The sequence below is a fragment of the Nomascus leucogenys genome, chromosome 17, assembly GCF_006542625.1.
Source record: "Nomascus leucogenys isolate Asia chromosome 17, Asia_NLE_v1, whole genome shotgun sequence".
In the NCBI taxonomy this organism is placed as follows: domain Eukaryota; kingdom Metazoa; phylum Chordata; class Mammalia; order Primates; family Hylobatidae; genus Nomascus; species Nomascus leucogenys.
Window position 1 is genome coordinate 28,229,058 of NC_044397.1, and position 22,471 is coordinate 28,251,528.

The window sequence follows — 22,471 nt, forward strand, 5'->3', positions numbered from 1 at the left end:
GAGGCACCCCCCAATAGGGACAGGCTGACACCTCACTTGGCCAGGTACTTCTCTGAGACAAAACTTCCAGAGGAACAATCAGACAGCTGAATTTGCAATCCACGAAAATCCGCTGTTCTGCAGCCACCACTGCTGACACCCAGCAAAACAGGGTCTGGAGTGGACCTCTAGTAAACTCCAACAGACCTGCAGCTGAGGGTCCTGTCTGGTAGAAGGAAAACAAACAAACAGAAAGGACACCCACACCAAAAACCCATCTGTACATCACCATCGTCGAAGACCAAAAGTAGATAAAACCACAAAGATGGGGAAAAAACAGAGCAGAAAAACCGGAAATTCTAAAAAGCAGAGCACCTCTCCTCCTCCAAAGGAATGCAGTTCCTCACCAGCAACAGAACAAAGCTGGACGGAGAATGACTTTCATGAGATGAGAGAAGAAGGCTTCAGATGATCAAGCTACTCCAAGCTACGGGAGGAAATTCAAACCAATGGCAAAGAAGTTAAAAACTTTGAAAAAAAAATAGATGAATGTATAACTAAGATAACCAATGCAGGGAAGAGCTTAAAGGAGCCAATGGAGCTGAAAGCCAAATTTCAAGAACTACGTGAAGATTGCAGAAGCCTCGGTACGCGATGCAATCAACTGGAAGAAAGGGTATCAGTGATGGAAGATCAAATGAATGAAATGAAGTGAGAAGAGAAGTTTAGAGAAAAAAGAATAAAAAGAAACAAACAAAGCCTCCAAGAAATATGGGACTATGTGAAAAGACCAAACCTACGTCTGATTGGTGTACCTGAAAGTGACAGGGAGAATGGAACCAAGTTGGAAAACACTCTGCAAGATATTATCCAGGAGAACTTCACCAACCTAGCAAGGCAGGCCAACATTCAGATTCAGGAAATACAGAGAACGCCACAAAGATACTCCTCGAGAAGAATAACTCCAAGACACATAATTGTCAGATTCACCAAAGTTGAAATGAAGGAAAAAAAGTTAAGGGCAGCCAGAGAGAAAGGTTGGGTTACCCACAAAGGGAAGCCCATCAGACTAACAGCTGATCTCTCGGCAGAAACTCTACAAGCCAGAAGAGAGTGGGGGCCAATATTCAACATTCTTAAAGAAAAGAATTTTCAGCCCAGAATCTCATATCCAGCCAAACTAAGCTTCATAAGTGAAGGAGAAATAAAATCCTTTACAGACAAGCAAATGCTGAGTGATTTTGTCACCACCAGGCCTGCCCTAAAAGAGCTCCTGAAGGAAGCACTAAACATGGAAAGGAACAACTGGAACCAGCCACTGCAAAAACATGCCAAATTGTAAAGACCATCAAGGCTAGGAAGAAACTGCATCAACTAACGAGCAAAATAACCAACTAACATCATAATAACAGGATCAAATTCACACATAACAATATTAACTTTAAATGTAAATGGGCTAAATGCTCCAATTAAAAGACACAGACTGGCAAACTGGATAAGGAGTCAAGATCCATCAGTGTGCTATATTCAGGAAACCCATCTCACATGCAGAGACACACATAGACTCAAAATAAAGGGATGGAGGAAGATCTACCAAGCAAATGGAAAACAAAAAACGGCAGGGGTTGCAATCCTAGTCTCTGATAAAACAGACTTTAAACCAACAAAGATCAAAAGAGACAAAGAAGGCCATTACATAATGGTAAAGGGATCAATTCAAAAAGAAGAGCTAACTATCCTAAATATATACGCACCCAACACAGGAGCACCCAGATTCATAAAGCAAGTCCTGAGTGACCTACAAAGAGACTTAAAACCCCACACAATAATAATGGGAGATTTTAACACCCCACTGTCAACATTAGACAGATCAATGAGACAGAAAGTTAACAAGGATACCCAGGAATTGAACTCAGCTCTGCACCAAGCAGACCTAATAGACATCTATAGAACTCTCCACCCCAAATCAACAGAATATACATTTTTTTCAGAACCACACCACACCTATTCCAAAATTGACCACATAGTTGGAAGTAAAGCTCTCCTCAGCAAATGTAAAAGAACAGAAATTATAACAAACTGTCTCTCAGAACACAGTGCAATCAAACTAGAACTCAGAGTCAAGAAACTCACTCAAAATTGCTCAACTACATGGAAACTGAACAACCTGCTCCTGAATGACTATTGGGTACATAACGAAATGAAGGCAGAAATAAAGATGTTCTTTGAAACCAACGAGAACAAAGGCAACATACCAGAATCTCTGGGACACATTCAAAGCAGTGTGTAGAGGGAAATTTATAGCACTAAACGCCCACAAGAGAAAGCAGGAAAGATCCAAAATTGACACCCTAACATCACAATTAAAAGAACTAGAAAAGCAAGAGTAAACACATTCAAAAGCCAGCAGAAGGCAAGAAATAACTAAAATCAGAGCAGAACTGAAGGAAATAGAGACACAAAAAACCCTTCAAAAAATTAATGAATGCAGGAGCTGGTTTTTTGAAAAGATCAACAAAATTGATAGACCGCTAGCAAGACTAATAAAGAAGAAAAGAGAGAAGAATCAAATAGATGCAATAAAAAATGATAAAGGGGATATCACCACCAATCCCACAGAAATACAATCTACCATCAGAGAATACTACAAACACCTCTACGCAAATAAACCAGAAAATCTAGGAGAAATGGATAAATTCCTCAACACATACACCCTCCCAAGACTAAACCAGGAAGAAGTTGAATCTCTGAATACACCAGTAACAGGCTCTGAAATTGTGGCAATAATCAATAGCTTACCAACCAAAAAGAGTCCAGGACCTGATGGATTCACAGCCGAATTCTACCAGAGGTACAAGGAGGAACTGGTACCATTCCTTCTGAAACTATTCCAATCGATAGAAAAAGAGGGAATCCTCCCTAACTCATTTTATGAGGCCAGCATCATCCTGATACCAAAGCCTGGCAGAGACACAACCAAAAAAGAGAATTTCAGACCAATATCCTTGATGAACATTGATGCAAAAATCCTCAATAAAATACTGGCAAAACGAATCCAGCAGCACATCAAAAAGCTTATCCACCATGATCAAGTGGGCTTCATCCCTGGGATGCAAGGCTGGTTCAACACACGCAAATCCATAAATGTAATCCAGCATATAAACAGAACCAAAGACAAAAACCACATGATTATCTCAATAGATGCAGAAAAGGCCTTTGACAAAATTCAACAACCCTTCATGCTAAAAACTCTCAATAAATTAGGTATTGATGGGACGTATCTCAAAATCATAACAGCTATCTATGACAAACCCACAGCCAATACCATACTGAATGGGCAAAAACTGGAAGCATTCCCTTTGAAAACTGGCACAAGACAGGGATGCCCTCTCTCACCACTCCTATTCAACATAGTGCTGGAAGTTCTGGCCAGGGCAATCAGGCAGGAGAAGGAAATAAAGGGTATTCAATTAGGAAAAGAGGAAGTCAAATTATCCCTGTTTGCAGATGATATGATTGTATATCTAGAAAACCCCGTCGTCTCAGCCCAAAATCTCCTTAAGCTGATAAGCAACTTCAGCAAAGTCTCAGGATACAAAATCAATATGCAAAAATCACAAGCATTCTTGTACACCAATAACTGACAAACAGAGAGCCAAATCATGAGTGAACTCCCATTCACAATTGCTTCAAAGAGAATAAAATACCTAGGAATCCAACTTACAAGGGATGTGAAGGACCTCTTCAAGGAGAACTACAAACCACTGCTCAGTGAAATAAAAGAGGATACAAACAAATGGAAGAACATTCCATGCTCATGGGTTGGAAGAATCAGTATCATGAAAATGGCCATACTGCCCAAGGTAATTTATAGATTGAATGCCATCCCCATCAAGCTACCAATGACTTTCTTCATAGAACTGGAAAAAACTACTTTAAAGTTCATATGGAACCAAAAAAGAGCCCACATCGCCAAGTCAATCCTAAGCCAAAAGAACAAAGCTGGAGACATCATGCTACCTGACTTCAAACTATACTACAAGGCTACAGTAACCAAAACAGCATGGTATTGGTACCACAACAGAGACATAGATCAATGGATCAGAACAGAGCCCTCAGAAATAATGCCACATATCTACAACTATCTCATCTTTGACAAACCTGACAAAAACAAGCAATGGGGAAAGGATTCCCTATTTAATAAATGGTGCTGGGAAAACTGGCTAGCCATATGTAGAAAGCAGAAACTGAATCCCTTCCTTACATCTTATACAGATATTAATTCAAGATGGATTAAAGACTTACATGTTAGACCTAAAACTATAAAAACCCTAGAAGAAAACCTAGGCAATACCATTCAGGACATAGGCATGGGCAAGGACTTCATGTCTAAAACACCAAAAGCAATGGCAACAAAACCCAAAATTGACAAATGGGATCTCATTAAACTAAAGAGCTTCTGCACAGCAAAAGAAACTACCACCGGAGTGAACAGGCAACCTACAGAATGGGAGAAAATTTTTGCAACCTACTCATCTGACAAAGGGCTAATATCCAGAATCTACAATGAACTCAAACAAATTTACAAGAAAAAAACAAACAACCCCATCAAAAGGTGGGCAAAGGACATGAACAGACACTTCTCAAAAGAAGACATTTATGCAGCCAAAAAACACATGAAGAAATGCTCATCATCACTGGCCATCAGAGAAATGCAAATCAAAACCACAGTGAGATACCATCTCACACCAGTTAGAATGGCCATCATTAAAAAATCAGGAAACAACAGGTGCTGGAGAGGATGTGGAGAAATAGGAACACTTTTACACTGTTGGTGGGACTGTAAACTAGTTCAACCATTGTGGAAGTCAGTGTGGCGATTCCTCAGGGATCTACAACTAGAAATACCATTTGACCCAGCCATCCCATTACTGGGTATATACCCAAAGGACTATAAATCATGCTGCTATAAGGACACATGCACACATATGTTTATTGCGGCACTATTCACAATAGCAAAGACTTGGAACCAAACCAAAAGTCCAACAACGATAGACTGGATTAAGAAAATGTGGCACATATACACCATGGAATACTATGCAGCCATAAAAAATGATGAGCTCATGTCGTTTGTAGGGACATGGATGAAACTGGAAACCATCATTCTCAGTAAACTATCGCAAGGACAAAAAACCAAACACTGCATGTTCTCACTCATAGGTGGAAATTGAACAGTGAGAACACATGGACACAGGAAGGGGAACATCACACTCAGGGGACTGTTGTGGGGTGAGGGGAGAAGGGAGGGACAGCGTTAGGAAATATACCTAATGCTAAATGACGAGTGAATGGGTGCAGCACACCAACATGGCACATGGATACATATGTAACAAACCTGCATATTGTGCACATGTACCCTTAAAGTATAATAATAATAATAATAATTGACACCCTAACATCACAATTAAAAGAACTAGAGAAGCAAGAGCAAACACATTCAAAAGCTAGCAGAAGGCAAGAAAGAACTAAGATCAGAGCAGAACTGAAGGAGATAGAGACACAAAAAACCCTTCAAAAATTCAATGAATCCAGGAGCTGGTTTTTGGAAAAGATCAACAAAATTGATAGACCACTAGCAAGACTAATAAAGAAGAAAAGAGAGAAGAATCAAATAGCTGCAATAAAAAATGATAGAGGGTATATCACCACCGATCCCACAGAAATACAAATTACCATCAGAGAATACTTTAAACACCTCTACACAAGTAAACTAGAAAATCTAGAAGAAATGGATAAATTCCTCGACACATACACCCTCCCAAGACTAAACCAGGAAGAAGTTGAATCTCTGAGAATAGCCTCAATAACACACTCTGAAATTGAGGCAATAATTAATACCTTACCAACTAAAAAAAACTACAGGACCAGACGGATTCACAGCCGAATTCTACCAGAGGTACAAGGAGGAGCTGGTACCTTTCCTTCAGAAACTATTTCAATCAGTAGAAAAAGAGGGAATCCTCCCTAACTCATTTTATGAGGCCAGCATCATCCTGATACCAAAGCTGGGCAGAGACACAACAACAAAAAGAGAATTTTAGACCAATATCCCTGATGAAAATCAATGCAAAAATCCTCAATAAAATACTGGCAAACCGAATCCAGCAACACATCAAAAAGCTTATCCACCATGATCAAGTGGGCTTCATCCCTGGGATGCAAGGCTGGTTCAACATACGCAAATCAATAAACGTAATCCAGCATATAAACAGAACCAACGACAAAAACCACATGATTATCTCAATAGATGCAGAAAAGGCCTTTGACAAAATTCAACAACGCTTCATGCTAAAAACTCTCAATAAATTAGGTATTGATGGGACGTATCTCAAAATAATAAGAGTTACTTATGACAAACCCACAAGCCAATATCATACTGAATGGGCAAAAACTGAAAGCATTCCCTTTGAAAACTGGCACAAGACAGGGATGCCCTCTCTCACCACTCCTATTCAACATAGTGTTGGAAGTTCTGGCCAGGGCAATTAGGCAGGAGAAGGAAATAAAGGGTATTCAATTAGGAAAAGAGGAAGTCAAATTGTCCCTGTTTGCAGATGACATGATTGTATATCTAGAAAACCCCATTGTCTCAGCCCAACATCTCCTTAAGCTGATAAGCAACTTCAGCAAAGTCTCAGGATACAAAGTCAATGTGCAAAAATCACAACCATTCTTATACACCAATAACAGACAAACAGCCAATTCATGAGTGAACTCCCATTCACAATTGCTTCAAAGAGAATAAAATACCTAGGAATCCAACTTACAAGGGATGTAAATGACCTCTTCAAGGAGAACTACAAACCACTGCTCAATGAAATAAAAGAGGATTTATTCAAATTAATTCAAGATGGATTAAAGACTTACATGTTAGACCTAAAACCATAAAAACCCTAGAAGAAAACCTAGGCATTACCATTCAGGACATAGGCATACAAACAAATGGAAGAATATTCCATGTTCACGGGTAGGAAGAACCAATATCATGAAAATGGCCATACTGCCCAAGGTAATTTATAGATTCAATGCCATCCCCATCAAGCTACTAATGACTGTCTTCACAGAATTGGAAAAAACTACTTGAAAGTTCATATGGAACCAAAGAAGAGCCCGCATTGCCAAGTCAATCCTAAGCCAAAAGAACAAAGCTGAAGGCATCACACTACCTGACTTCAAACTATACTACAAGGCTACAGTAACCAAAATAGCATGGTACTGGTACCAAAACGGAGATATAGACTAATGGAACAGAACATAGCCCTCACAAATAATACTACACATCTACAACTATCTGATCTTTGACAAACCTGACAAAAGCAAGCAATGGGGAAAGGATTCCCTATTTAATAAATGGTGCTGGGAAAACTGGCTAGTCACATGGAGAAAGCTGAAACTGGATCCCTTCCTTACACCTTATACTAAAATTAATTCAAGATGGATTAAAGACTTACATGTTAGACCTAAAACCATAAAATCCCTAGAAGAAAACCTAGGCATTACCATTCAGGACATAGGCATGGGCAAGGACTTCATGTCTAAAACACCAAAAGCAATGGCAACAAAAGCCAAAATTGACAAATGGGATCTAATTAAACTAAAGAGCTTCTGCACAGCAAAAGAAACTACCATCAGAGTGAATAGGCAACCTACAGAATGGGAGAAAATGTTTGCAATCTACTCATCTGACAAAGGGCTAATATCAGAATCTACAATGAACTCAAACAAATTTACAAGAAAAAAAACAAACAACCCCATCAACAAGTGGGCAAAGGATATGAACAGACACTTCATAAGTGTTTATGCAGCCAAAAGAAGACGTTTATGCAGCCAAAAGACACATGAAAAAATGCTCATCATCACTGGCCAGAGAAATGCAAATCAAAACCACAATGAGATACCATCTCACACCAGTTAGAATGGCCATCATTAAAAAGTCAGGAAACAACAGGTGCTGGAGAGGATGTGGAGAAACAGGAACATTTTACACTGTTGGTGGGACTGTAAACTAGTTCAACCATTGTGGAAGTCGGTGTGGCAATTCCTCAGGGATCTAGAACTAGAAATACCATTTGACCCAGCAATCCCATTACTGAGTATATACCCAAAGGATTATAAGTCATGCTGCTATAAAGACACATGCACACGTATGTTTATTGCAGCACTATTCACAATAGCAAAGACTTGGAACCAACCCAAATGTCCAATAATGATAGACTGGATTAAGAAAATGTGGCACATATACACCATGGAATACTATGCAGCCATAAAAAAGGATGAGTTCATCTTCTTTTCAGGGACATGGATGAAGCTGGAAACCATCATTCTCAGCAAACTATGGCAAGGCCTAAAAACCAAACACCGCATGTTCTCACTCATAGGTGGGAACTGAACAATGAGAACACATGGACACAGGAAGGGGAACATCACACTCTGGGGACTGTTGTGGGGTGGGGGGAGGGATAGCATTAGGAGATATACCTAATGTTAAATGACGAGTTAATGGGTGCAGCACCCCAACATGGCACATGTATACATACGTAACAAACCTGCATGCTGTGCACAGGTACCCTAGAACTTAAAGTATAATAAAAAAAAATTAACAAAAAAGAAGTGGTGGTGAGGATTGGACAACCATGTAGCCACTAATCTGGGCAGAAGCACTGACAATGGCCTTGTCAGGGCTGCCAATCTTTCATAAAATTTAATAAACCTCATGGCACTTTCAGCCTGAAATCTGCGAAAGTCTAGGAATCTCACCTGACTGAAAAATAACAGTAATTGGATCAGAATCATTTCCTGAAATTCCCCTTGTTGATTCCTAATACAGAGTTTCTCACCATAAAAAAAGAAGGATAAAAAAAAGTCAAATAAAGTTTCTAATTCAATTCTGCTTCAAACAATAATTAGCTCACAGAATTAGTCATCAGTTCAAGTATAATTAAGTGTCTACTGTAATGGGAAATGGTGTAGTTTGTCAGAAAGAAAAGAACATGGCCTGTGGAATTAAACCTGCATCAAATTCTGATGCCACTACTGAGTACATCAATTTATTTAATTAACAAACTATCTGGGTCTCAATTTGTATAACTGCAAAATGGTGAGAACTTCATACGTTTTGTGAAACATTAAATGAGAAAATGCATATAAAAGATGAAGTTTAGTCCAAGGGACATACTAGATTCCTTGGTAAATAAAAGCTCCTATTATTCACTGGTATCAGATGTATGGCATTAGGTTAGCAGTGTGGGGGGTTAATGAATGAATAAGATCTGATCCCTGCCCTTAAGGAGCTTACAGTCCGGGTTGGGAAACAAAGCTAGCAGGTATGAAAACATAACTATTAATAATCACAGCAATATTTGGAAGGAGAAATCAATTGTTGTGGAGTAGAACCATTAAAGAGGATTTATGGTGGAAACACATTGACTGGTCTCAGAGCTGAGGAAAGTCAAGGATCTGAGAACTCAATGCTCAGCCCTCATTTTTAAACAAATTTTTAGAGGTAGTGCTGACTCCATCTTCAATACAAAAGATTCAGTGAATAAGAGAACAATGTTCGATGCAACAGAATTCTACAAATGACAGTTTCTAAATCTTTGCTATTAAAGCATGGTTCACAGACCAGTTGCATGGTGTCTCAGAGTTTATTGGATATGCAGAATCTCAGATCCCACCCCAGACCTATTGACTCAGGTCTATATTTTAACAAGATCCTGGGATGACATATGAACAGTGTGGTGATTCCTCAGGGATCTAGAACTAGAAATACCATTTGACCCAGCCATCCCATTACTGGGTATATACCCAAAGGACTATAAATCATGCTGCTATAAAGACACATGCACACGTATGTTTATTGCGGCACTATTCACAATAGCAAAGAGTTGGAACCAACCCAAATGTCCAACAACGATAGACTGGATTAAGAAAATGTGGCACATATACACCATGGAATACTATGCAGCCATAAAAAATGATGAGTTCGTGTCCTTTGTAGGGACATGGATGAAACTGGAAAACATCATTCTCAGTAAACTATCACAAGGACAAAAAACCAAACACTGCATGTTCTCACTCATAGGTGGGAATTGAACAATGAGAACTCATGGACACAGGATGGGGAACATCACACTCCGGGGACTGTTGTGGGGTGGAGGGAGGGGGGAGGGACAGCATTAGGAGATATACCTAATGCTAAATGATGAGTTAATGGGTGCAGCAAAACAACATGGCACATGGATACATATGTAACAAACCTGCACATTGTGCACATGTACCCTAAAACCTAAAGTATAATAATAAAAAAAGAAAAATAAATAAATAAAATTTAAAAAACAACTCCATCAAAAAGTGGGCAAAGGATGTGAACAGACACTTCTCAAAAGCAGACATTTATGCAGCCAACAAACATAATGAAAAAAAGCTCATCATCACTGGTCATTAAAGAAATGCAAATCAAATCCATAGTGAAATAACATCTCACGCCAGTTAGAATGGCCATCATTAAAAAGTCAGGGAACAACAGTTGCTGGAGAGGATGTGAAGAAATAGGAACGCTTTTACACTGTTGGTGGGAGTGTAAATTAGTTCAACCATTGTGGAAGACAGTGTGGCAATTCCTCAAGGATCTAGAACTAGAAATACCATTTGATCCAGCAATCCCATTACTGGGTATATACCCAAAGGATTATAAATAATTCTACACTAAAGATACATGCACATGTTTATTGTGGCACTATTCACAATAGCAAAGACTTGGAACTGACTCAAATGTCCAACAATGATAGACTGGATTAAGAAAATATGGCACATACGGCCGGGCACGGTGGCTCACGCTTGTAATCCCAGCACTTTGGGAGGCCGAGGCGGGCGGATCACGAGGTCAGGAGATCGAGACCACAGTGAAACCCCGTCTCTACTAAAAATACAAAAAAATTAGCCAGGCGTGGTGGTGGGCACCTGTAGTCCCAGCTACTCGGAGAGGCTGAGGCAGGAGAATGGCATGAACCCGGGAGGCATAGCTTGTAGTGAGCCGAGATCACGCCACTGCACTCCAGCCTGGGTGACAGAGCGAGACTCCGTCTCAAAAAAAAAAAGAAAATATGGCACATATAAACCATGGAATACTATACAGCCATAAAAAAGGATGAGTTCATATCCTTTGTAGGGACATGGATGAAGCTGGAAACCATCATTCTCAGCAAACTAACACAGGAACAGAAAACCAAACACCGCATGTTCTCACTCGTAAGTGGGAATTCAACAATGAGAACACATGGACACAGGGAGGGGAACATCACACAACAGGGCCTGTTGGGTGTGGGGGTCTAGGGGAGGGATAGCATTAGGAGAAATACCTAATGTAGATGAGGGGTTGATGGATGCAGCAAACCACCATGGTACGTGTATACCTATGTAACAAACCTGCACGTTCTGCACATGTATCCCAGAACTAAAAGTGTAATGAAAAAAAGAAAAAATATACCCACCATTGTAAACTATAAGAAAATCTCCAAAACAAGAGGCTTACACATTTTATATTTGACAAACATGAGCATTCTAAGACACTTTTGAGATTATAAATACTGTTCTGCAATATCTTCATTTATAAGACAGAGATAATAATTGCCTGTCAGGATGTTATGAGAATTAATTTAGATAAATAAAGCCTATATATTTTCTAATTCCACAAGGGGAAAACCATGTTTTTATGTCTTTAAGTCCTTCAACCTTAGCATTGTCCTCTACATTTATTGCATATTGAATAAATATGTGTTAAATAAACAAATTAATAAACAAGACAGGGAGCTCTAGAATGTTAGCAAGTGCATTTTGAAACAGATGACCATAGGATCACAGATCATGACTATAGACCAAGAATGCTGAAACAAGAGAGTATTTTCCAGACTGAAATGTTCATACTCAGTAATAAAATCTTTTTTACTGTTAAATAAAAATGATAATATAATAGTGAAACTTTAGTTACAAAATATATGTCATAAGAAATTGGATTTATCACTTATAATGACCTCACTAGCTTTGAGTTAATATAATTCAGTGCTAAATGGACTGTGAAGATTCTGCTATTAGTTACAACACTGATTTTCTCTTAGCCGACTCAAATTATACTATTAGTTTATCTAAAGATTCAAATCCAAACATAAAAGCTGCACCTTCAAGAAGCATATAGTCTAATGGGATTAGAGACATATATGATTAGCAATTAGAGTGAAGAAAATGACTTCGTGGAAGAATGTTCTAAAGAATGATGGCATTATCAAGCAAAGAGATGCCTCAGGCTGCCTAGGCAAGGAAGGGTAGCTTCAGAAAGAAGATATGGAGCTAAGACCTGAAGGATGAGCAATGTATCAGGTGAACTAACTGGGTAGGGTACCACGTGGGCAAAAACAGAACACTATGGAACGGAAAGAGGGACAACAGCAGGAATAAAACAGGAGAAGTAGACAGGAACCACATCATGATGGCTTTGAATGCCACCCCCAGATGTTACTTTTGAGCCTATGGAAGACATTAAAAGAATTTGATTAGGGAAGTAAAATCATCACATTTGCATTGGAGATAGGCCAATTTGGCAGCAATGAGAAAGACGGATTAAGGGGGAGGAGAAGGGAGGGGCAACTGGAATGGGACTAGAGGTTGGCAGATAAGTATGGGAATTAATGCGTTAGTAGAGATGGTGGCTTGAGTTTTGTCAGTGATGGGTCAAGATAGAGAAAAGAGGATGAAACAAATTGAGACATGGACAAAGTAATAGAACTGGTGAATTAAGTAGATATAATGGTTTTCTAATCATCAAGAGAAACTCCAAGAGTTAAAAATTACACATGACTAGTGAATTTATTTTCAGTTTAAGTAACTATGTTCTGTGTCTTTTAACAACAACTTTCGTAATCTTAGGATGAAACTGGAAGGTTTAAACTTCAGCATAAGGTGGAATAGCGATGCCATTTACTTAGATAAGGAATACAGCATAGCAGGCAGATTCAAATGAGTAAGAAAACAGTTCAGTTGAGGATATTGGTGTTGAAGTGCCTGTGGTTCCTTTACAGTGTCTGTTCTCCTTTTACACCGAGAGTAAATTGGAATCACGGGTCAAGTCTTAGTCAAAGTAAATTGAGGCTTCCCCCTTTAGCGTGAGTCCATAGAATAAACTCTTAAAAACCTAGGATACAGATAGTAATGGTTTAATCTCCCTTCCCAGGTTTGTGGGAGACCAAGGGGAACAAAGCCTGGTTTAGTCTGAAGTTTGTTCTTTTTGAGATGGAGTTTTGCTCTGTCACCCAGGCTGGAGTGCAATGGCACAATCTCGGCTTACTGCAACCTCTACCTCCCGGGTTCAAGCAATTCTCTTGCCTCAGCCTTCTGAGTAACCGGGATTACAGGTATGCACCTGCCAACCACACCCAGCTAATTCCGTATTTTTAGTAGAGACAGGATTTCACCATATTGGCCAGGCTGGTCTCAAACTCCTGACCTCAGATGATCCGCCTGCCTCGGCCTCCCAAAGTGTTGGGATTACAGGCGTGAGCCACTGCACCGGGCCGTCTGAAGTTTTAAGGCAGACTTGGAAATGAAACTATGTGGGGCATGCTTACATCAATAGATGTGCTACAATAGCAATATATTTGTTCTGGGTCCAAATATGGGTGAATATGATGGAAATCCACAATAGAGGTTAAACATCAACACCAAGGAAGTAGAGATCAAGTAAGAGAAACTCCTGGAAAATATAAAGGAGCATCCTGAGTTTTAGAGGCAAATCCCTCCATCCCCCACCCTTCCTGCTTTTGTATTCTTTCACCCAGGTTCTCCAGTGCAGTGATTCTCAGAGCTACTCATTGGAACCACCTGGAAAGCTTTTGAAAAACACTGATCCTGACCCTACACTCCAAACTTCTAATTTAACTGGTCTTGAGTGGGAAACTACCACCTTAGTATTAGGTTGGTGCAAAAGTAATTACAGTTTTTGCCAGTACGTACCATGGCAATACCACATTAGTAGATTCTCAACCCTGGCTGCACATTAGAAACTTCTGAAGCTTCTAAAAAACACTAGGCCTTAGTCCCACCTCCCAGTTCATTTAGTCCAAGGTGGGGTCCTGACAGCTGGTGTTTTAAAAGGTCACAGGTGATTGCCAGAGTTCAAAACCACTGCCAATACTCCAAAACAGAGAGACTGTCTATTTTCTCCATTTGTTTCAAAACTACTTCTCCAAACTCCCTTTTTTTTATTTTTTTTTTTTAGTTTTGTTTTTTTTTTTAAGGTGGAGTCTTTCTCTGTTGCCCAGCCTAGAGTGCAGTGGCACAATCTCGGTTCACTGCAACCTCTGCCTCCCAGGTTCAAGCAATTCTCCTGCCTCAGACTTCCAAGTAGCTGGGACTACAGGCACATCCCACCGTGCCTGGCTAATTTTTTGTATTTTTAGTAAAGACAGGGTTTTCACCCCGTTAGCCAGGATAGTCTCTATCTCCTGACCTCGTGATCCACCCGCCTCAGCCTCCCAAAGTGCAGGGATTACAGGCGTGAGCCACAGTGCCTGGCCTCAAACCCACTCTTAACTATAACCATGTCTTTTACCTAACATAGATTATGAGAGTGTGATATAAGCTCTATCATCTTTTTCTTTTTCTCTGCTATCACTTTGATTTTTGATCAGGAAACATCTCTATCATCACAACCTCACCATCATTCTCACCTGGGTTACTGAAGATAACACTGATAAAACCATCTCCTCTTCTCAGTGGACTTTTCTTTCTGATCACAACCATGTGAAGTCTCTCTCACCATAAAAACAAAAACAGAAGACCTTCCAAAACAAAAGGACCTTCCAAGAGCCTTGTTAACCCTAGAGGTAACCCTCCATTGATTTCTGCATTAGTCTGTTTTCATGCTGGTGATAAAGACATACCTGAGACTGGATAACTTATAAAGAAAAAGAGGTTTAATGGACTTACAGTTCCACATGGCTGAGGAAGCCTCACAATCATGGCAGAAGGCGAAAGACGTGTCTTACATCACAGCAGGCAAGAGAGAAAGAGAGCTAAGCAAAAGAGGAAGCAGGTGATTATAACACCGTCAGATCTTGTGAGACTTAGTCACTACCACGAGAATAGTACGGGGAAGACCCACCCTGATGATTCAATTACCTCCCACCTGGTCCCTCCCACAACACGTGGAAATTGTGGGAGCTACAGTTCAAGATGAGATTTGGGTGGGGGACACAGCCAAACCATATCAATTTCCTACCTTTCAACAACAAACTTCTTGGATAATAAGGTCTTTTGGGGGCCAGGATTGCTGCAGTGATTCCTGATTGTCCCTAATAACTTTGGCAAGTAGAAAAAGGCAAAGAGAAATAACCTGTTCCAGAAACTCTAGTCAGGCCCCAGAAGAAGGATCTCGTTCCCATTAGAGTCAGAGGGGAAATCCAGTATTTTTTATACCAAAGGAGGGACTTTCGCATATTATATAAGAACAAACAATTCACTGAAAAGATGACAAATTCTTTTAATATTAAATACATATGTAAAAGATGATAGAACAAATTTCAGGCACCTTTATACTACTAATACTGTATTATTTGTTTAAACTTGTAATAAGTCTGGCACAAAATACATAGTCGTGCACCTCATAACATTTTGAAGGACAGACCTCATGTACTATGGTGGTTCCCTAAGATTGAAATGGAGCTGAAAAATTCATATTGCCTAGTGATGTCATAGCTATCTAGTGTCATAGCACAATGTATCACTCACGTGTTTGTGGTGATGCTGGTGTAAACAATTGTACTGCGTTGCCAGTTGTATACATGCATAACATATACAATTATGTATAGTATGTAATACTTGATGATAAATGACTACGTTACTAGTTTATGTATTCACTGCACTATACTTTTAATCATTGTTTTACAGTGTACTCCTTCTACTTATATAAAATAGTTAACTGTAAAACAGCCTCAGGCAGGTCCTTCAGGAACTATTCCAAAAGAAGGCATTGTTATCATAGGAGATGACAGCTCCATGCTTGTTATTGCCCTTGAAGACCATCCGATGGGATAAAATGTGGAGATGGAAGACAGTGATATTGATGATCCTGACCCTGTGTAGGCCTGGGCTCATTGTGTGCTTGTGTCTTCATTTTTTAACAAAGACCTTTATAAGTAAAATAAAATAAAATAAAATAAAATAAAATAAAATGTTCAAAATAGAAAAAACACTTATAGAATAAGGATATAAAGAAAATATTTTTGTATAGCTGTACAATGTGTTCATGCTTTAAACCAAGAGTTTTTACAAAACAGTCGAAAAGCAAAAAATAATTAAAAAGTTTATAAAGTAAAAAGGTTACAAAAAGCCAAGGTTAATTTATTATGAAAGAAATAAATATATTTTTAATAAATTTAGTGTAGCCTAAGTGTAGCATTTGTAATGTCTACAGTATTACACAGTAGTGTCCTAGGCTTTCACATTCACTCACCACTCACTCACTGACACCCAGAGCAACTTCCAGTCCTGCAAGCTTCATTCATGGTAAGTGCACTGTACAGTTGTACTTTAAAAAAAAATCTTTTATGCCATATTGGTACTGTACCTTTTCCATGTTTAAATGTGTTTAGATATACAAATATTTACCACCATGTTATAATTGCCTACAATGTTCAACACAGTAGCATACTCTATAGGTTTGTATTCTAGGAGCAATAGGCTGTACCGTATAGCCTAGGTGTGTAGTAGGCTGTATAATCTAGGTTTGTGAAGTACACTCTGTGATGTTCAAACAATGAAATCACCTAAGGTTATATTTCTCAGAACATATCCCCATTGTTAAGTGACACATAACTGTATAGATCGAGCTTGTAAATTTGGTTCAATAATAGCTAGGAACAATTTGAGAGAATAATTAAGTTGAAATTCTTGCCCATTTTATAATATGGCTTTAGAATGAATTTGCTGCCAATTTAAGTAACCACATCATATATTTTAGTGGTTTCTGGGGCAATAAAAGTAGCACATTTATAAATAGCCATATGGATAAAAATGCTTATCATATTTTTTTCAAGATAAATAGAAGCAATGTCAAGGACTGCAGAAGTCACACACACACACACACACACGCACACACACACAAAACTGACAAAAACCTCCACTCATCTCTCTTGAAAGAGGTAGCAACATCTCTGGTTCATTGGATTTGAAAGTTAAGTCAATCGATTTAAGGGAAGAAAAATACAAGATTGGGAATGCTTTAGTCACATACTCTGTTCTATCTCATGTTAACCTCTAGGGAGAATTTGAGGTGGTACCCATCTTTTCACAAACATTGTCACCATCATCCACATAGAATATGTGTACTTCTTGCAAGCAGAGCTCTGACATAGGTCCAAGAGTCTTAAAGATTAAGTACAGCTTTGGCTGGAAAAATGAAGAGTCCAAAAGCAACTCATTCTTAATTATCTTTTATCTTCCCCTTGGAAAGCTGATGGAAAGGCTAAAAAGAACCCATAAAAAGAAAAAAAGAAAGAGTTTTGGTGGTTCTACCTCAGTCCGAGAAAAGGATTCCTTGAGGCTTATGCATAGCAAATCCAGTTCGCCAGGATAAAGAAGTATATAGACTAGCTACACAGCAAGATTTGGGCATTTGCCCGAAGGAGACCTGAACACATTACCTTGAAACCAAATGATTCAAATGGTCTATGGGGACCATAGCTATGTGAGATCTTATATATCTATGTTCTCGAATAACAATTACCATTATCTCTGGAAGCCGAGCATAAAAAAACTTATTAATTGCTCAATATCATTTGTTAAAATGAAATTTTTGGGCCTTCGTTTGCTTAGTGTGCCATAATTAGTAAAACTTGCTTTAAAAAGTTGCAAAAGAATAAATGGAAATGCTCTTTAAAAGACTGAATGCTACATAAATACAAATTATTCCTACTATTAACTGGAATATGATACTAAAACAGCCCACCATACATCCACCAGTCAGTCTGCCTGTCAGTTCACCAAGCTTCATTAGGAGACTAACAGATGGGCAACATATAAAAGCTTATATTTGTAAGATCTCACTTTTGCTTTGCCCTTGTGGCCTATCATCTCCCCAGGCCTAGAAATGTTGGTCAAATGTTACATTTTATTAAAACTATTTTTTTTTTTTTTTTTTTTTTTTTTGTAATAGAAGATAGCATTCTATGTTTCTTTACACCTTGGCATTGAATCAGCAATGGATCCATTGCACTTCCTTTATTAAGATTAAGTGGTGGTTTGCTGTATGTCCTTAGACTTGGTTGTCATTTAAGCATTTATTAGTTACTCTAATTATAACCTACTAGCCATTCTATTTCTTTCATTAAGATAAAATAAAAAGGAACTTGTGCTCCAGCTTCAACTTTAAAAACCTAGACCTGCACTGTCCAATATGGTAGCCTCTGCATATGGCCACTGAGCACTTGAAATATGACTAATCTGAATTCAGAGATGCTGTAAGCATAAAATACACATCAGATTTCAAAAAGTTATTATTAAAAAAGAATATAAAACACCTCTAATTTTTAAAACTGATTGCATGTTGAGATGATAATATTTTTATTATATTGAGTAAAATTAAATATATTATTAAAATTAATGCCATTTATTTTTAATGTGGTGACTGGAAAATTTTAAATTATGAATGTGGCTTGCATTATATTTCTACTGGACAACTTTGATCTAGATGTTCAGAAGTTTTTTGAAGATTTTTATTCATAATGATTTGGGTTAGTCTTGGTTATTTAATTCTAATGTATTCTTTCTTACTGGGTTATTTAAAATTTGTGTGTTATCTTACATCTAGAATTGACTATAATATAATAGTAAATTAAATAAAACTAATTAATGGCTATTAATCATGTTTAAAAGGCACTGACCTGCCAAGTGCTTTCAAAGCCCTTTAGACACCTGCATTAATGACTCTCTATCATGCCAAATGATACTGAACCAGAAATGCTCTAATGCTGTTCTTGTCTAGAGGCGACCTCCTCAGCTTGGAGCTTCACTGAGCACAATAGACAGCAAGTGATACATTATATTCCATGCACTGATAGATGTGTTTGGCAAATGTCATAGCACTTTCTTCAAAACTGCATCATGAAATAGAATATAAGATATTTGGAAAGCAGATTTGATCCTAGTACTTGTGATCTATTCTTAAACGCAGCTTTCATTATGTATGTAATACAATGTATGATGTATGACCAACCACCTACATATGTAAGAGGTATTTTTAAAATGAGCAACTACTATAATTGTGGTATACAAAAAAAAGAGAAAATTCTCATAATGAAACTAAGGGAAAAAATGAGAGATGAAAAGGCCAAGTGTAAAACAACAACAACAACAAAATTCAGTTCACCAGCCAACCCTCCATGGGCACTTATTCCATCCATTGCATTGAATAGTAAGAATTATTAAAAAAAAAAAAACTTTTTAACCATAGAAAAGAACTGTCCTTCTGATCTGGAATATACAGTAAGACCTTTATTAAATATCATTGAGTCCAAAGGACCTACAATCCCAAGATGATCCCATTTGGGCAAAGGAAATAGAAACCTGCAAAAAGAGAGCATGCAAGAGAGGGAGTTGATAAAGACTCAATAAGAGAATAGCTGCATTAGGAAAATTGTTCTGCATAATTTTCCTACCCTCCCCTAAGGAACTTATAGTTGTGACAGGATATTCAGAAAAGGAGAAAATTATTTTTCTCCAAGACAAGCTTCAAATAAGAAGAAATTTAATAAGAAGAAATCATTCCATGGATTTAATGATGCAGGGATAGTGTGCTTAGAATAACTTAATCTTAAAGATACCCAACTTTAAAAAAACTCACAAAGAAGAAAACAAAGAGGTAAATAAATATTGCTCGACATTTATATACAGATGCACTTGGAATTACTCAGTTTCAGTTCATCTTTAAGCTTCCCATTTTCCAAGATAGACAAACTGTAGCACTGAATTTTAGTTGATGCGGCCCAAATTATAAATAGCCTGTGTAAAGACCAGAACTAGAAGTAAATTTCTCTCCAATTGCCTTTTTTACTAATTTCTCAGGCAATTTCTTCTCGACACATCCTGGCTGTAAGACTTGCTATTCCTAGGACCACATGAATACTTTTAAGATACCTAACATGAAAGAAATACACTTAACAGAGCCTTTACTGGATAGATGGTTCCCAAATTGAGTTCTTTTTTTTTTTTTTTTTTTTTTTTTTTTTTTTTTTTTTTTGAGACAAGGTCTCCCTGTGTTGCCAAGGCTGGAATGCAGTGGCGCAATTTTTGTATTTTTTGTAGAGAAGTGGTTTTGCCATGTTGCTCAAGCTGAGTTCAACTTTTAAGACACTGTTTTGTAAAATCATGCTGAAGTCCAGCCCCAAAATGTGACTACTATTAAACAGTTAATGATACATCCTTCAAAACTTTTTATAAGATGGATACAGTCATACAATTTTTAAAAGCAAAGTGAGATTGTGCTCTCACTCAATTTCAAAAAATTCTAAATTTTTCTTTTTTCAATATATTATAGATATTTTCATTTTCAGGCTTTATTATATTTTTAAATCCACATAATTTGCCACTCTACAAATGTCCCATAGTTTTCTCAACCACCACTGTATCAATGATGATTTATTTAGGTTATATGGAATTTTTCACTATTACAAATAATACCACAGCAATAGTATTTGGTTATATTTTGGAACTCATGTAAGAATTTCCTAAGGATAAATTGCTAAAGGTGAAATTTCTGAGTCAATGATCATTACATTTTTAGGGCTTTTTACAGATACTTTAAAAATTACCTTTCAAATCACTCAAGTCAATTTACATTCCCACCAGAAATAAATGACAAGGCCTGTTTCCCTATACCGTTACCATCACTGAGTGCTATCAATTATTTTAATAATGCCTGACCAGAGAAGAACATATCTCAACTTTTATTCAATTTGGATTATTTTTAACAAATTAAAGTTGGGGATTTTTCTTTTTAAGTTAATCCTGTATTCTCCACATCCTTGTTTAACTAGTCTTTCCTGATACTATTTGTGAAAAGGAAAATAAGAAAAGTTTTCTGTCTTGAGACTTACAGGTATATTTTAAATATTCATTTGATTCCAGGGATTGGCAAATATAATTCAGTGCTCTTGGGTAGACTATTAATTCCAGCATTTTTTCTAACATCTTTGGTTTAGCTTTTTCTCATACAAAGCAGAAATCAATCTTATTTCACATAAAGTACTGGGATTAGGGTACATTTTAGTTTGGCCTGTATTTGGCAAAAATTCAAAACTTTCAGTATTACCTAGTTCAAAATTTCAACTCACTACTTACATGATTTTTCTCTTTAAACAACTTCTGACTTTCATGAACATAGACTCAAATCCAAATAGAGATTATCTCATAAGTTTATACAAAAATAGGGGAAGTGCTTCGAGATTGCTACAGAAATGTACGGTCCTACTGGGCATCTTAAAGACAATGTATGTGAGCTTTAATGAAGCCTTTGAAAGTTTAAAATGCATCAAATTAAAAACCATACCCATTAGAAAAAAATTCTTTCAGCATCTATTCTGTCAACATTTCTGGAAGGAGGTAAAAGGTTTTTATTTAAGATATGAACACAGTCAGAGATAAATACATTTTCTTTGTAGAGACTAGATAGCTCACTGTTGGATATTAATGTTAAGATAAAAGTAAAGCAGATTTGTGCTGGTGGACATGACAGAAAAGTGAACCACAAAGAAAAAACAATTTTCAAATTGCAAGCAATTGGAATGCTTACAGAGTATCATGAAATTCTGAAGATTTGAAGACAACTTTGAAGACATAAAGTTCAACCACTTATCTATCTAATGTTTAAATCTTCTCCACAGTAAATCGGTCAAATGCTCATTCACCCAGTGTTTAAACATATGCTCTGATAGGGAATGAATTACCTACTGGGGAGCCCATTTCAGTTCTGGGCAGCCGTGATAATTAGTTAGTCCTTCTTGGTATGTTCTACTAAAGTTTGTTTTCTTAGATTTAATATTTATAGATCCTACTTACACATTGGCATTACATAGGAACTCTTGGCTTGCTAATTCTATACCCTCCCTAACCTCCATTCCTTTCACCTTCCACAATACGAGCAGAAAAACTAAATCTTCACTTTCCTGGTCTCTGTTTCAGCAAGGGCTTGCCAACATAACCCAGTTCTGGCTAATGAGACATAGGAAAACTCCACATGTGGGTTCTGGGGAAGCTTTTGCCATCCATTCCCTCTTCTTTCTGCCTTGAGTATAAACTTGATTAAGCCAGGATTGCTACTTGCAACCAGGAAGGAGAGTTCACATGTCTAAACCCCTAAATGCTCAGAGCCATCTACCTTCAGACTTAG

At 37.7% G+C, this 22,471-nt stretch overlaps 1 protein-coding gene across 1 annotated transcript in view; it reads right to left on the minus strand.

The window, feature by feature from the left end:
- The window catches only part of LOC101178038, a 291,177-nt gene that overhangs the window by 230,473 nt on the left and 38,233 nt on the right, over positions 1-22,471 (minus strand). The gene's annotated exons all lie outside the window — the stretch shown is intronic.